The sequence below is a fragment of the Lycorma delicatula genome, chromosome 1 (genome assembly GCF_047948215.1).
Source record: "Lycorma delicatula isolate Av1 chromosome 1, ASM4794821v1, whole genome shotgun sequence".
NCBI lineage: Eukaryota > Metazoa > Arthropoda > Insecta > Hemiptera > Fulgoridae > Lycorma > Lycorma delicatula.
The window spans coordinates 47098192-47114132 of record NC_134455.1 but is presented as its reverse complement, the minus strand read 5'-3'; positions in this window follow the sequence as shown (position 1 = coordinate 47114132).

Here is a 15941-nt window from a genome sequence, read left to right as displayed (position 1 = left end):
ACATTCCACGCTCCGACTCGTAGAATGTTATTTTTTACTTTTCTGGTGACCCCTTCCTTAGTAGTCCCCACCCGGAGATCCGAACGGGGGACTATTTTACCTCCGGAATATTTTACCAAGGAAGGCGCCTCCATTATTGCTTTTGAAAATGCAGAGAGCCACATTTTCTTGGAAAAAAAACAGCTGTAGTTTCCCATTGCTTTCAGCTGCGCAGTACTCAGAGGACTGAGTGATGTTGATATGGCCGTTTAAGTCATTGTGACTCACGCCCCTAACAACTACTGAAAGAGCTGCTGCCCTCTTTCAGGAATCATTCCGTAGTCTGGCTCTCAACAGATACCTCTCCGATATGGTTGCACCTTCGGTCCAGCTACTCTGTATCCCTGAGCACTCAAGCCCCCTCACTAACGGCAAGGTCTCATGATTCATAGAGGAGGAAAAAAAAAAAAGTCTGTAATGTTGTAATTTTTTTTATAAATATATGTATGCAAATAAAATCACAATTTAACGCGATATAACGATAATCTAGGTAATTCGCTACTTTTTCCGCTCAGAAAAATAATGTAGAGTGGGGGTAAAAGTGAGCTGATTGAAAAAGTTGATGGTTTCAAATCCTTCAAAATAATTCTATTAAGCAACTTTTACGATAATCATAATTATCTGTACAATATGGACAACAATGCTCTGAATTGCTTGAAAAAATTATAAAAATATATTAATTTCATTGAAAATCTATAAAATACTTATATAATACTAAAAATATTTAAATACACCATGCAAAAAATGGTAAAATAATTATAATCAACAAAACATAATTTTTAAATGAAAAAGCAAGTACATGCGATTACAAATACTAGTAATGTGAGCGTTCAAACAAATTAAGATACGAGTTGTAAGGTACTTAACAAACGAACGAATTCTTAAAAGTGAAATAGGTATAATAATTAATCGGTTAGAGAAATAATTTACATGAGAAATAGTCATAAGACAATAATAATAATATGAATAAAAAATAAAATAAAAAAGAGTCAATATAATTTCGGTTTAATATAACACTGAACTCATAATGAAATTAAGATAATATATATTGTACCAACTCGTTGGATAATGTATCCTCTATAATGTACTATCTATACGAGTTAGTGGTATATGAAAAAATGCCGTCTTCATAAATTTATATATAAAAAAGTGATTTTCAATTTTAGAAATATTTATCCTAGCTTGATGAGGAAAAATATTAAATCGGATAATATATCATCTAGTTTTAGGTTCCATTTGACAAGTGCCTCTGCCTGTCTTTTATCTATCAATTCATCTTTCTCGTAAAAATACTAGCACCATTTTCAAGACCGTAAAAATAAAATAATCAAATATAACATTAAAAACATCATTCCTGACAATTTGCAATCAAATATTTATAAATAAATATAAAATAACCTAAATTGAAAGAAACGTTTTAGTCAGAGTCATCAGGTGTAAAAAAATATAAAATAAATAATACGATGAAGATATAAACAAAAAGAGAATGTAAATAACTAAGTTCTGGCTACAGGCGCTCATTTTTCAGCAATGCTCACGTTAATTGACTTAGATCTGAAGCGAAGCGGGCAAACGCCTCTCGGCATAAAAAGGTTCATGAAAATTTTAATTGGAAAAGATGTGTGATATATTATTTACTTTCGTTATACTTAAACAGTATGATCATTTTCGATAAGTTAATAAGAGAATAACGAACTATTTGCAATTTTTTTCAATATTTTATGGACGAACAAAAGCTTACCATTCGAACGAACACCAAAAATAAAATAATGCTACATTAGCTAATGTTTAACTAACACATTTTTTAATTCCGGAAGGAACAGCAAATCAAAGTAGACATAAAATAATATTAAAAAATAAGTAAATAAAAACCGATTTCAAAAAATAATAGTACTAAAATGTTACAAATAATTATATTTTTATTTATTATCTAAAATAAAAGTATTTACAACAAATAATTAATTTTGAAGTCGGTGTCAGCCAACACAAATTAAATATAAAGTTACGAACCTCAACCTACCGCTAGGCGGCTAAACGAGAGTTCTACATGAAATATGGAATACGAATGTTCAGCGTGTTTCTACCGAACATATGGTTCGCGTCCTGCTGGTTAGTTAGTACTACTCTCTGCTGCGGGATGTGCTCGCATCAGTCCGCTACTCGAACGATAGGCGTTCGGATTTATGTAGCTGTGTATTAGCAATGTAATAAGTTTTGTATTATTTATTAAGATTTAACTATATCATGTCATGTGTTTATGGTAATAAGAAGAACTTTAATTTAAAAACAAAAGAAAATCTTCTTTTGAATTGTTGTATTGTTTTCTTTAAAGATATTAAAACCATGTTCTATTAGTTCACCTCAATCTAATGTATAAGACATTACATATATTTGCTTGTTAAAAATTTAATATCTTAAAATATCTAATATTTAAAATATCTTATGTTACGTTTTTAATACATGAATCTAATATATTTTGTTATGTTTTAATATGTGAATCTAAGGTAATATAAAATTTCTTTAAATATGTTTTGATTTTCTTCTTTATAATCTTATGCTTCATAAATCAAGGGAATTCATGTCTACATTTAAAATTCACGATTGTAAGATTACAGTTCTGTGTAAGTTAACATTAAGCTATTAATGGCATTCAATGAACAAAAATAAGATTTTGTTATCCACCCGACGGATGAATCACTCTGGAGTCCACTAAATTAATATTTTTAGGTTTTAGGACCAACATATGGTCCTCATTGGCAATGTTAAAAGTGAAGAATTATGTTAAACATGAATAAAGTGACTTCGGGTAACGTATCAAAGGTCTACTTTTTTTTGTATTTATTTGTTTGAATGATTTTTTTTTTTTTGAGTTCAGTTACTATTACATTGTTCACAATGGATCTTGTTAAAAAAAAAAAGCCCAGACGTTCATCACAAGCACTTATGTCCCTCAGCGTCATAGCATACACGATGTTAGCGCAAGATTACATATGCTAATTAATGCGTTCAATAAATTCACTGAGTGTCAGTTAATAAAGACTTCAATCATGCCTCACAAATGGTTGAAGAAGTTGAGGAACAGTATATTTCTGTTAAGGCCGCCATGGATGAATAACTCTTATGATGCCAAAAATGTTAAGCAAGAACCTAACATGGTTAGACATGTCTTCAAAAAGGGCATGGGAGCATAAATGTACTGGAACAAATATTCCGCCTTTGTCAGACCTGTCAATTTATTCAAAATAAGCAACCTAGAAAATCCATGTAACTACTGAAGTTACCTGCATTCTATGTTCTCAACCTCATTTTTTGTGTGTGCAATGAATCAAAGGGAGAATAAAATTCGCAAAAATAATTTATCCTTTAACTGTTTACGCTCAAATTACTTTTCTAGTCAATGCAATTCTGCCCAAGGATGCCGCACATGTGGTTTGCGTCATAACTCTTCATAAGAATAAGTTTAGAACTATTGGACAATAATAAGTTTAGAACTAAGCGGACATTTTTCTGGCAACTGCCATTGTTCACGTTCGTGATCGCATCGGTCAAATACAAGTGTAGAGCATTACTTGACAGTGCATCACAATGCAATTTCATTTCGGAATCGTTAGTAAACTAAATTTGAAAAGGCATAAGAATAACGTATGGCATATACCCCCATACATGGTATAAATGACACTACTCATTGCGTTGCCGTTAATATTATGAGCAACCACAGCTTTTACGATAGAACTGCTTAGTTGTACCAAAAATCAGTAGCAATAGCCCGGATGCTAAAATTGACCCTTCTTGGCGTTTACCTTCGAACATAATGTTTGCTGATCCAGCGTTTAATATACCTGGTAGAATGGATCTATTAATTGGTGCTGAATTGTATTTTAGTTTGTTACCATCAGACAAATCACTAAACCTGGTCACCCTACTCTTGTTAATACCGAACTTGGCTGGATTTTGTCGGGACCTATTCCAAGATCCGATTATAATGCATCATCCAGCGCACAACAAAATTTTCTTCTTATTGAACGTAGGTTAGATGACCAAATTCGACGCTTTTGGGAATTGGAAGAGATTCAGCTGCAAACAAACAACTTCTGTGAGGATCATTTTGTCACAATACTACTAGAAAAGGACGCACATAGTTCGTCTTCCGTCAAAGGTAAACATACATGATCTTGGAGAAACACTGGATGGCGCCACAGATAGATTTCTTCGCCTTGAGAAGCGCTTGATGAAGGCTGCGTGAGGAATGCATCAGATTTTTCAAAAAATGAGTCGATGGGACATATGGAGTTAGCTGATTCTTTAGTTTACTAACCACACCATCCGGTATTCAAGGAAAGCTCGACAACAAAGATCAGAGTTAAATGATACTCTGGACTGCACACTGGTCCAACTATTCAGCAGGATCTGTGTTCAATTATTCTCAGGTTTAGAACACACAAGTATGTTTCACAGCAGACATTGAGAAGATGTATAGGCATAAGAGTAAATGATGCTGACTGTGAATTGCAGCGGATTCTTTGGCGCAGTCATCCAGAAAAACCAATCAAACAATACAAATAAAAACTAAAGTACAGTTATAAAATACGTTCAACATATTAATGATTTAGTGTTGAAAGGAGAGCTTAATAATGTTCATGTACGACACTGGCTGTTAATTACATAGGATAATAAGAGTGGATCAATAGAACATTATTAATATATTCGTTTTATTTGAGGGAGAACTACTTAGTTTTGTAACTGGTGTTCATTTTTCTATTATACAGAGTAACATAGTGATGAGTCTGTTCAGAAAAATACAAAAAAACCACACAAATTGAAGCCTGTCTCAATTCCCGTCCTTCATTGCCTTAAGTGTGACCCTAATGTGATTCTCTTACTGCAATACCTGAGCCTGATATTACAGAAGCGATAACTAAATTCATTATCTCGATGGCAACTGCAGCAGCACTTCAAGTAGCAGCAGCACTGAAGCATCACCTTCAAGTTCGAACCAAGTGGGCTAATGTGGAAGTTAGGAAGAATCCTGCAAATCAACAAGGTGATGACAATTTGGTGGAGTAGTGACTAAGAACAGCAACTGGTGAACTGAAAAGGAATATTAATAAAATTTGTGTTTACAATCGGTGAAGAGAAGACATTATAATTATTTAATATTATTTATGTTTGTAAATCTTTGTACTTTTGTTTAAATATCTATAGGAGATTAGGTTCTACTACATATAATTGCTTGTTAGTTTCAATTAATGCATCCTATCTTATGTTATGTTTTAATATGTGAATATAATATGGTAATATAAAATTTCTTTGAATATTTTTTGATTTTCTTCTTTATAGTCTTATGCTTCATAAAGAGATTATTCATGTCGACATTTAAAATTCATTCACATTTAAATTCATTCATTAATTATCCACCAGACGGATGAATGACTCTTGGAAATAGTCCACTAAATGAATATTTTTAGGTTTTGACGATTATACCTCTTCAAGTTCTTATGTTGCATTTTATTGTTGTATTATATTGTTCTGTAAATCTCATTTTATTGCAGTAAAATTTCTATTACCAATTTTGCATTGTTTTAAGTTGTAACAGTTTTGTTACAGTTATTGTTTTGGCCCTGGGGAGCTGTTTTGGGAGGTTCAGTGGTTGATATCACTGCAAACAATTATTCGATTTTCAAATGTTAGTAGGTTGAAGGTTAACTTCTGCATGCTTCAGGTACACTCTATGTAACAAGAACACGATTATTCAGAAATGTTATCTATCTAAAAATGTAAAATTGCCTTATTAGGCTGGTGAAACATTTCATATGATTACAGTGCGCTTGGCTTTACAATAACATAACTGTATTTTTAGTAATTTTCGAGAAATTGGGTAAAAGACTATATATATATATATAATTATTTGTTAACCACCCGATGTTAGTTATTAATGAAACCGGGATTCGAACTCAGAGAACCTTCCGGATGAAAGGCAGAGTTGTGTAATCACGGATCTCGAATGCTTCGCATGATTTTTAATTAATTTAATGAACCATCTTATGTATGTTCAGTCTTTTGCTAATTTACCATAACTCTACTTACTACAAACTTCACTTTGATTACTAAATTGTACACAATTTTACTTAATATTACAAATTAGGAAAACAATTCTAAAAACTTAACCAAAAAATTTGAAATTATAAATATAACATTATTATAACAACATAGCAATTAAAACATCTTTTATATTCTTAAAATTATTTTTCGTGAAATTTCAGTTTAATAAATTTCCACAAGATAATGCAAGAAAATCAAAAACTCCACTGTAAGCTGACTGCCTGTCCTAGTTAGCTAAGGGGTTCAATTTATTATTATACTGAAGTCGCTGTGGAGGGGGGGATTCTCTTCAGTCCTTTCTTTTCACTTTAAGAGAATATTTTTTTTAAAGAGAATAAGTAACTAATGAAATTATAGACATTTATTTGAACTGGTATGTAACACTATTTGTATTCAAAATATTTTTCTTCGTGTTTAGCTGACAAGGAACTTTACACTATGTTCAATACAGGGACTGGCATAGTGAACATCACTGCTCTCAGAAAAGGCTGCTCTAACTTGTGTCTCTTGAATCACGTCATCTTTACATGCATTACAGTTAAAGATAAACTGGGACATATAGTTTGGGTCACTACGTAGTTTAAAATTAAATTATTATAATTAACACTGCAGTTGAATGGATTTTAATAAAACTTTACACAGTTATTTTTACTAAAATTTGTAAAAAGTAGTCAACAATTTGCAAATTTTCTTTAAAAATATTAATCTTTGAAAGAAGAAATATGGTAATCGGTCAAAAAATGGGATATGCGTTCTTTATATTTTTTGACCCAAAAACCACAAAAAAAAAAAATTGGGATGTGTTGTATGTATGTATGTATACGTGTTGGCGTGTTTAAAGCTTAATACTTTTGATAGGCGAACAGATTTTGATGAAATTTGGCACAGAGACTCATGTGTATGGGGAAATTTGTTGGTAAATTTGTGCAAAATTATTATTAATTTTAAACATAACTTTATATTAAGCTCAGTGTAAGCATAAATGATTATTATTTGTAAAAAAAATTGCCCCCAAACTCTCTGTTGAATCACAGTTACTGACAATCACACAGCTCCTAATCGTTCACTCGGCTTCATATGATACACACAGCCAGCTCTGCATTAGACTCTGTCAGATCCATAACCTTGCCAGCCTCTGTGGCACGAGTGATAGTGTCTCGGCCTTTCATCCAGAGGTCCTGGGTTCAAATCCTGGTCAGGTATGGCATTTTTACACTATGAATCATTCATCTCATCCTCTGAAGCAATACCTAACTGTGGTCCTGGAAGTTAAACAAAAAAAAAATGATCTGGTAACCATGCACACATTGGTTTGAATCCTACTTCATATACATATATTGTTTTTAATTTTACTTTTTAATTTAAATATATTGATAATTTTATTTCACTAATTTATGATTTTTTAAAAATATTTTTATTTTTGAATTATATTAATATAAATAAGTATCAATACATACGAATTAAAAAAAAAGGTTAAAAAAAAAAGTATATGAAGACTCAAACCGATGTCTTCCCCTTGCAAGACCGAATATTTCGTTAATTAAAATTTTGCCTATAACTCTGGAACCAATGAAAATAAATACCACTTATTTTGTTGAAAAGCTCTCAACGAGGACTTAATGCTGCAGTTAAGAAAAAATCCAAATTTATTTAGAGGTAGACTATACACACATTTTTGGTCCAGTCGATTGCAATCAAAAGGGGAAGTGCAAACACCCTACGGCTAATTTTTGAGTTATTGCAAGATACATATGTACATAGAAATTGGATTCAGGGGTGGTCAAAATGGATGTTTCCGTTGAAATCTGAAAACCAAATTTTTTGCAATTACAATAATTCCTTTACTCATACAAGTAGGTAAAAAGGAAGCGCTAAGGGGAACCTAGGTGAAAAGAAATCTAATAATATATAGGTACCTTTTAATTTTTGTATGACAAATTTTTTTTGGTGATTTGTGTATATCATTTGTATGTGTTATGAGGTTTTAAACCTCATTTGTATGAGGTTTTTAGTTTTTATATGACAGTGAAGTGTTTTTTGATAATCATGATTAAATTTAGTAAGAAATAGAATGTTTTAAAATGGTATGGGCAAACGGGTTATACACCCTTATAGTAACGATGATTATTAATAATAGTGAATAAATTACATACAACATAGTGTTTCAAATAAGGAATTACATACAACATAGTGTTTCAAATAAGGAAAAGATCTGTTTAGTTAAATCATAAAAACTAGAATACAGTCCAATTGACTAAAACATTATGATGACTGCTGATATTCATAGTGTTTCAAATAAGGAAAAGATCTGTTTAATAATAGTTAAATCATAAAAACTAAAACATTATGATGACTGCTGATATTAACACCTAGTATACTTGAATTACAATTTAAGATATGGTCAATGAAACCTTTGTATTTAAAAACTTATCAGAAGAAATGTTAGACTATCGTATATAAAAGACGACGGCTCAACCCTGTTTTTGACCACTGCTTAATTTTTGTTTTATAACAATCTGCCTTTTTAAGTAATTGCAAATACTAGGTCAATGAATGATAATTTTTGTAGAACTACAAACAAATTTTTTTGACTGTGCTTTTCTCTTCTTTGTGATTGTTCAGAATATTAAGCCTGGTCATGTTTTCATGTCCTAAAAACATTTTATCTACTAAGTAGATTAATCAGTGGATATTAACCAGTTGTTAGTGATGGAAATAATTTAAATCCTTTGTAATTTACAAAACAATTTTAAATTGAGATTCTGCCTCTTCTTTTGATGGTTTCATCACAGATCTTTTCTTACTAGAAAATACACCTTAATCCATATCAATAATGCATTGGCCAGTTAAACAACAATAAAACCCAACCAATTTATCACAACTTTTGTTTAAAAATTTCAAAATATTGACCTAAGACTCTACACTTAAATTTGATATTTTCTTTTCACATTTATCAAAATCTTATCTTAAAAAAAACCAGCAATTTACATTATAAACGCATCATAACACATGGAATTAACATGTTCAATTTACAAGACAAAACACATCATATGGAATTACCATGTCTATTCTGTAAAAATAGTTTTCCATAAAAAAATTCTGTGTATTAGTAGTTTTCTAAACACTTACCTAACATTCTGATAAAGTAAAATTCATTAAATTTGTAAAATTCTTTCATACTTGTAATTTACTATAACAAACAACAGTATTTATTGTCATATATTTATTTCACTGTAAACTGTTGGTATATAATAAACTATTTGTAGTATATGGACTACCAAAAACAGGATAACTGTTGGTATATAATAAACTATTTGTAGTATATGGACTACCAAAAACAGGATAAAATACTAAACTTGCCCTCTGTTGCTATACTTAAAATGATATAGCTACTTATTTTATTTAAGCAAAATGTCATTTCAACTTTATGCTCTCTTGGTTTCTATTAAGTAGCTTCAGTTCGAATTCTAAAATTCTCCATAAAATGTATACTTCCTGGTTTTAATATTGGTAAATTTCTATAATAATTGGAGTTTTTGGTATATGTTATTTTATCAAGTGGTAGATGAGTTCATGTAATTCTTTTACGTTTCATACCCAGGAAAAATGATGCATTTAAGGCACTGAGAACCTGCCTTCAATTATGATGCAAATGGCAATACCACACCATACATAGTCAGGAAGTCATCATTCATATTTTGCTATATAATTAGAATACATATACAACATTATTTGAAGAAACCAATCCTCCTTCAATACATAATCATTAGTTTGGCAATTAAACCTTTTTAGATAATTTGTAGCTGAAAGTTTGAAACTGCTGTTTAAAAAGTAAATATTTTTCAACTTATTTCTAATTAAGTATTGTGATTTTATTTTGGGCAATTAAACTTTTTATCATATAATATTTCTTCCTTCCTTTTATGATAAAATTTATCTTGAATACAGCACAATTATTCTATGTAATAACTGAAACTACAACACACTGCCAAGACTCAATAATTTTATTATAAAACTAAAGTCATATATTGCCAATCTAAGACTTCATACTAATACTAGCTTCAATAAGAATTTCCTCTTAGGTAAACAAAGGCCAATAGTAAACCAACTGTACTGCCAGGCACTGCAGCTGCAGTTTGAAGCTATTCGGGTGAAGAATGTGCATAATACGGTGTATGTCGTCACCTAAATTGGGGGAAGCTTTTGAGGACGGTCGTCACCATATTGAATGCTTACGTGTGCGGCAGTTAAATCTGTATCATTCCTGGGCAGCCACCATGAGGAGTACGACCTCAAGGTCCTCTTGGTACAGGAATCGTACACGATCGGGGATAGGGTGGTTGGTTTCCACGGAGTTGATGTTATTTATTCTCATGGGAGGCGGCCGCTCTGCGATTATGGTCGGCTCGGTCTCGTTGGGTGCCTTCTGAATGCCTCAGTTTTCTGAAGAGCAATTCACCATCATGCGAGTCACAAGGGGTACGCTCGATGTTGCGTGTTGTACTGTTGTTGGGTGACCTGTTTGTAAAGTTGGGGCGAATTCTGGACGGCATCCCAGGCATAAGAGCGCTAATTGCTCTGGACGCAAATGCCAAGTCTACTGCCTGGGGTTCACCAGTCATTGACCCCAGAGGCGCTGGTCATGCGAAGTTCATAGAAGCCAGAACCTACTTGCTTAACGAGAGAGAACAACCGCCAACTCTCTTGCGAACTGTGGAAGAGTTACATCGACGTCAACTTTGTGACGGGCGATCTGCTTAGATGTACAACTAGTTGGACTGGCCCGAGGCCAGTGTGAGCGGAGCGATCATAGGCTTATAACCTATGAGATCGCTTACGGAGGCGGTCCAAAAGCTCCGGATCCGAGTAGCTGCAACCTAAGGAACCTGGATCAGGACAGGCTGCGGCGTGAGTGCGCAACTGCCTTACAGGGGGTTGGAATGGCGCGTGGAGCACAGCAAGGAGGTGGAATTGATGGCTGAACAATTCGGTTGGGCCATGAAGACTGGCTGCAATAGGGTCCTACAGCGGCCACGGCCAATGGACGGACCCTTGAGTAATGGCCAGTCCGCTGATCAGAGAGTGCCTGGAATACCGGCATCAGCAGTTCATCTAAGAGGAAAACTATCTCGCTACTGTGGGAAGCTACCTGAGAATTATGGCTAGCTACCAGCCAATTAAAGCTCCAAGCGCTTTAAAATGGTGGACAGGTATTTGCTGGCATTCAGCGACCTGATGTGGTGTATGGCATTGCGCATAGTCGATCATGTTGTTGCGAAGGTTCTAGGAGCTATTAGGACACTGGTCACTAAGTGTTTCGAAGCTCAATAGCTTTGTGGCACAGACATTCGACCTTATACTTTAGGACAATCGAATGTAGTGGTGGCAGGAGAAATGCCAAGCAAACCAATTGGCCTCTAAGTTCCAGGGTGGCCTGAGTTCTGCCCCCCCCCCCACCATCGCCTATTACAGTGAAGTAGTACATGATATGTACATTTGACTAGAACTTCCCAAAGACACACAGCTCATCAGTTATGTGGTTGATATTGTTCAAATTTATGTGGTTGGTGAGCACTTGGGCCCTTAAAAATGATCCTGAGTCATACTTTCCCCACAATAAGTCAAAATTATCGTTATTGCAAATAATGAAGTTGAGGCATTTACAGTCACCTTAGCTAGAAAGAAAAGCTTTGAAATAGGTGTGGGGTTTGCGCTTCCATGAACTCTGTTAGCTAGTTCTGAGGGCACTGTAGTAGGTCAGAAGAGATGCTTGAAAGAAGCCTACACTGAAGGCAAAGGCTGAGCTAAAAATCACTGATGTAAATGTCTATCGAGGCATTTCCATCAGCAGTATCCCAACTGAGGCCTGGCTAATGACTATGAAATGTAACCAGCTAGGGGGTCAATCAGATGACCCCCGTTAAAGACTATTAGGGCTATGATCGTGGGGGGTGGTGTGACGACCGGGATTGCCACAAGGTAAATGAGTGTCTTCCCCTACGGGGGTTGGCATGTCTCGATTATGTTCAATCTCTGGTCCCTGTGATGTGCTGAAATTCAATGCTATTTGGTCGAGTGAGTACCTTCTACTAGTTCCACGTCCTGCTGAGTTTTATATGGCTGCTACAGGTTGCGTCAATTTAATGAAATTATCTTTGTTTCTCAGACACAGAGTAAAAGGCACATTTATATGATATGCACCCACCTTCCCACAGCGAAGAGTTGGCAATGACTACTGGTCATTATTCTCTGTAACAAGCAAGGGAATCACCCCCTGTTAGACCTGCTCGCATTCTTTTCAAAATGCGCTGTAAGCTGTGGTTGCAGTTTATGAAATGATTCAGTAGTGACCAAGAGGTGTAAAGAGCGACAGGGGAATAAAGATCTCTGGCTGCCACTTGCTTCTCCTTTTCTTTGATTTGCTAATAGGCTTGCATTATCTGGAAGATTGACTTTGAAAAAATCTCTTCCTCCACACTGCTAAGACCACTCATGTATTTAATTTTCAATTCAAAAACAAGTGAACAACAATTATACACAAATTCTTCTAAAATATATTACAAACTAATTAAACTCAATAAATTTGAGCTTTTTGAATATTAATAATAAAACAATAATTTAATATGTAAAAATAGTTATCGACAGCACAAAAAACCCAGCTATTTAAAACCTTAATACTTTGGTACCAGGATTGTTGTTTCATGCTTCTGCATCACAGAATTTTACAAAATGTGAGCAGAGTCATACTGGTCATTGCAAACAGTAATTCTGACTCAGAAGAATCCCCAAACACCACAGACTCGCTAGCCAACCATTTACCAGCCTAATTGGCTAACAAAATAGTCACTGAACTGAAGGAACTGCATCACCTGCCTGTGAGAGGGTGCAGCTACTAGCTGTATATTACCCAGAAAATCATACTGTCCACATGCTTTCACAAACAGACTTCTACCCAAAACAGTGCTGGTGAGTCCACTGTACACCATCTGAATACATGTGCCAGCTGCTACGCTGCTCATTGCCACAAACCATGGCAGCACCTGCTCCATCCAGGTTACAGGTGCAAACTGTAGCCTGGGAAAGCAGTGTTGGCCACAACACTGGCGACTACAAACTGCCAATCTCCTGACCTAAGTCTTTGTGGTGGATGTACCTTGCCGACACCCTGTGTATCGGGTGTCTATCTTCCTGCACCGCACTGTATAGCAATTTGTGTCCAGTCCCTGTCAGTTTCCACCTATTGTAGTGCTGGAATTCTGAGCCATGATTTGCAACATGAGGCCCCATTTCTACACCAACATGCTCCCTATACACACAACTGAGCACGCTGGGTTCATCTCATAAATCAATGATTGGATTTCAACCTGTCACCAAGAGAGCATATTTTTCAATCCTCACACTACAGACTCAAGACCCAGAGGTGTAGTGCCAAACTATTACACGCGCTACTAGTTTCCTAGAAGCCATTACCCCCAGTTATATTAAATTACAAAGCATACACAAAATTAAACACTGTCAAGCAACATATTTTAATTTATCTATGTAATAAAAATAATATGTTACTTCTCATTAAAGGAACCAATCAAGGGACCCATTATTTCCTGATGACCCACATTACAACAAACTATCTAATGAACATGAATATAACATTTTATATTTCTGAACATACCACATATATTTCTGAACATACCACATTACTCTCCTTAAGGTAATATTGGTGGAGAATGCCGCTACTGCAACACAAGAGCAATTTGACTAACTGATCATCTAAGACCCAAGGTTTAAAACAAAGATCCATCAGAATGATCGTCACCACTATTATAAAAATCCTGGCAATATGCCACATACTTCTGTTAATTTGGAGTACATGATCGCCTCCCAAGGGCAACATATAATTGATATCTCAATTCTCCCCGGGAGGGAGGACATTGTGGCATTCCATTGTAAAGCCTTGTGGCATTCCGGTTCCTACACCATTCCCTCAGTTCCTAGTCTTGATTGGCACTACCAGAGGTTGTCTTTTTGCTCTTAAACGTATCAGATTCTACAGTCATTAGCCAGCCTCAGAGAGATGCCACCAATGTAAATTCCTCGGAAGACATTTACATCACTAAATAATGCCTAGTCTTTGCTTTCACTGAAGGAATCAGACATCTTGATACCTCTGCCACATAGTTCTCAGAAACTATCTAACGGAGATCACGAAGCATGAGGAATCAGATACAAACTGAAATTCAAAATATGCCACTATTATTATTCGCAACAAAGAATAGACAAAAACATTATCAATTAGTGTGCAATATCAAATTACCAAATCTCAGAGAAACTCTGGTCTGATCTGCTCGGGAACTGAGTATAACTTCTAATCTCCCATATCAGCTCTAACTCAGAGGCCTGCTAAGACGAACTTCAAGGTGACCGCAACAACAAATTCCCTAATAGATTTTGAAACATTGAAGCTAAAAAAAAAGGATAAACCAAATATATAAATATACACATAAACCTAACAGAACCATCAAATATCAAACATGAATACAAATATTGTAAACTTAGAAACTAACACTAATAACATTGTTAATACATTGGTTATTGTTTTACTATGTTTTGTTGGTTTCTAAGTTACATTATTTGTATTCTCTCAACTTTTAAACTGCAAACACCAGCACACTAAAACAAAAAACATCATAAACATAAACTAAACATAAAAATAACAACTGTCTAAACATTGAAACCCACAAGAACAAAAACCAAAAACATAGACAAAACATATATATAAACCCAAAACATGAACCTTCAAAAGTAAAACAAAAACACAAAATAATAACAACCACTTAATTAAAAAACAAAACTAAACAACTGGATGAAAACCAGAAAGAACCAATAAAAATCACGATCATAAACATTAACATGAAAATAAAAACAGTATGACGAAAACAACTACTTTCTAAATATTGTCTATTTATCTGTCCAACTACATGGAAAGTTTCACGCTTCACGCATGTTTGTATGTAGATCATTCTACTAATCTACAGTCAAGTCCAGCCAGCTTCTCTACACATGAACAGTTAACACAAGCAGGGACCCCCTTCCTTCTTGACCAAATAATCTTTGAACATGTCCTTCCTTGCTACAATACAATAGCCTCCGGTAACTACCGTTTAGATAATACTTCAGAGGATGATATGTATGAGTGTGAATGAAGTGTAGTCTTGTACATTCTCAGTTCGACCATACCTGAGATGTGTGGTTAATTGAAACCCAACCACCAAAGAACACCGGTATCCAGGTGTGACTTGAATCTAGTATTCAAGACCATGTAAAAATAGCTGGCTTTACTAGACTTGAACGCTGGAACTCTCGACTTCCAAATCAGCTGATTTGGGAAGACGCGTTCACCACTAGACCTACCCGGTGGGTTTCACTCTCCTGCCAGCCTGAAATACAACTTTAATGATTTTATTAAATTCGTCTAGTATGTACTTTGAGTTTTGAACTTGATGGCATCCAGAAAGCCTTCCTCACCCCAATATTGTGGTACATCGTACATTGTCACGTGTGGCCGCAGAGGCTTGTTGTGAACAGTCTTGATGGGTTACTGACTTATTCCCTCATTTCACTGAATACTACTACTACTTTCAGCCTTACTATCATTCACGACAATTTTTACACCCTTATGATTATACAACCCAAGTTTCTGCTTCCTTGCTTGAAAGCATCAGGAGTAATTCTAACAGAACAAGCTTATCTATCAGCAAGACCTTCGGTTTTGACACCACAAGATTCCAAACAACCTCAGAAATCAG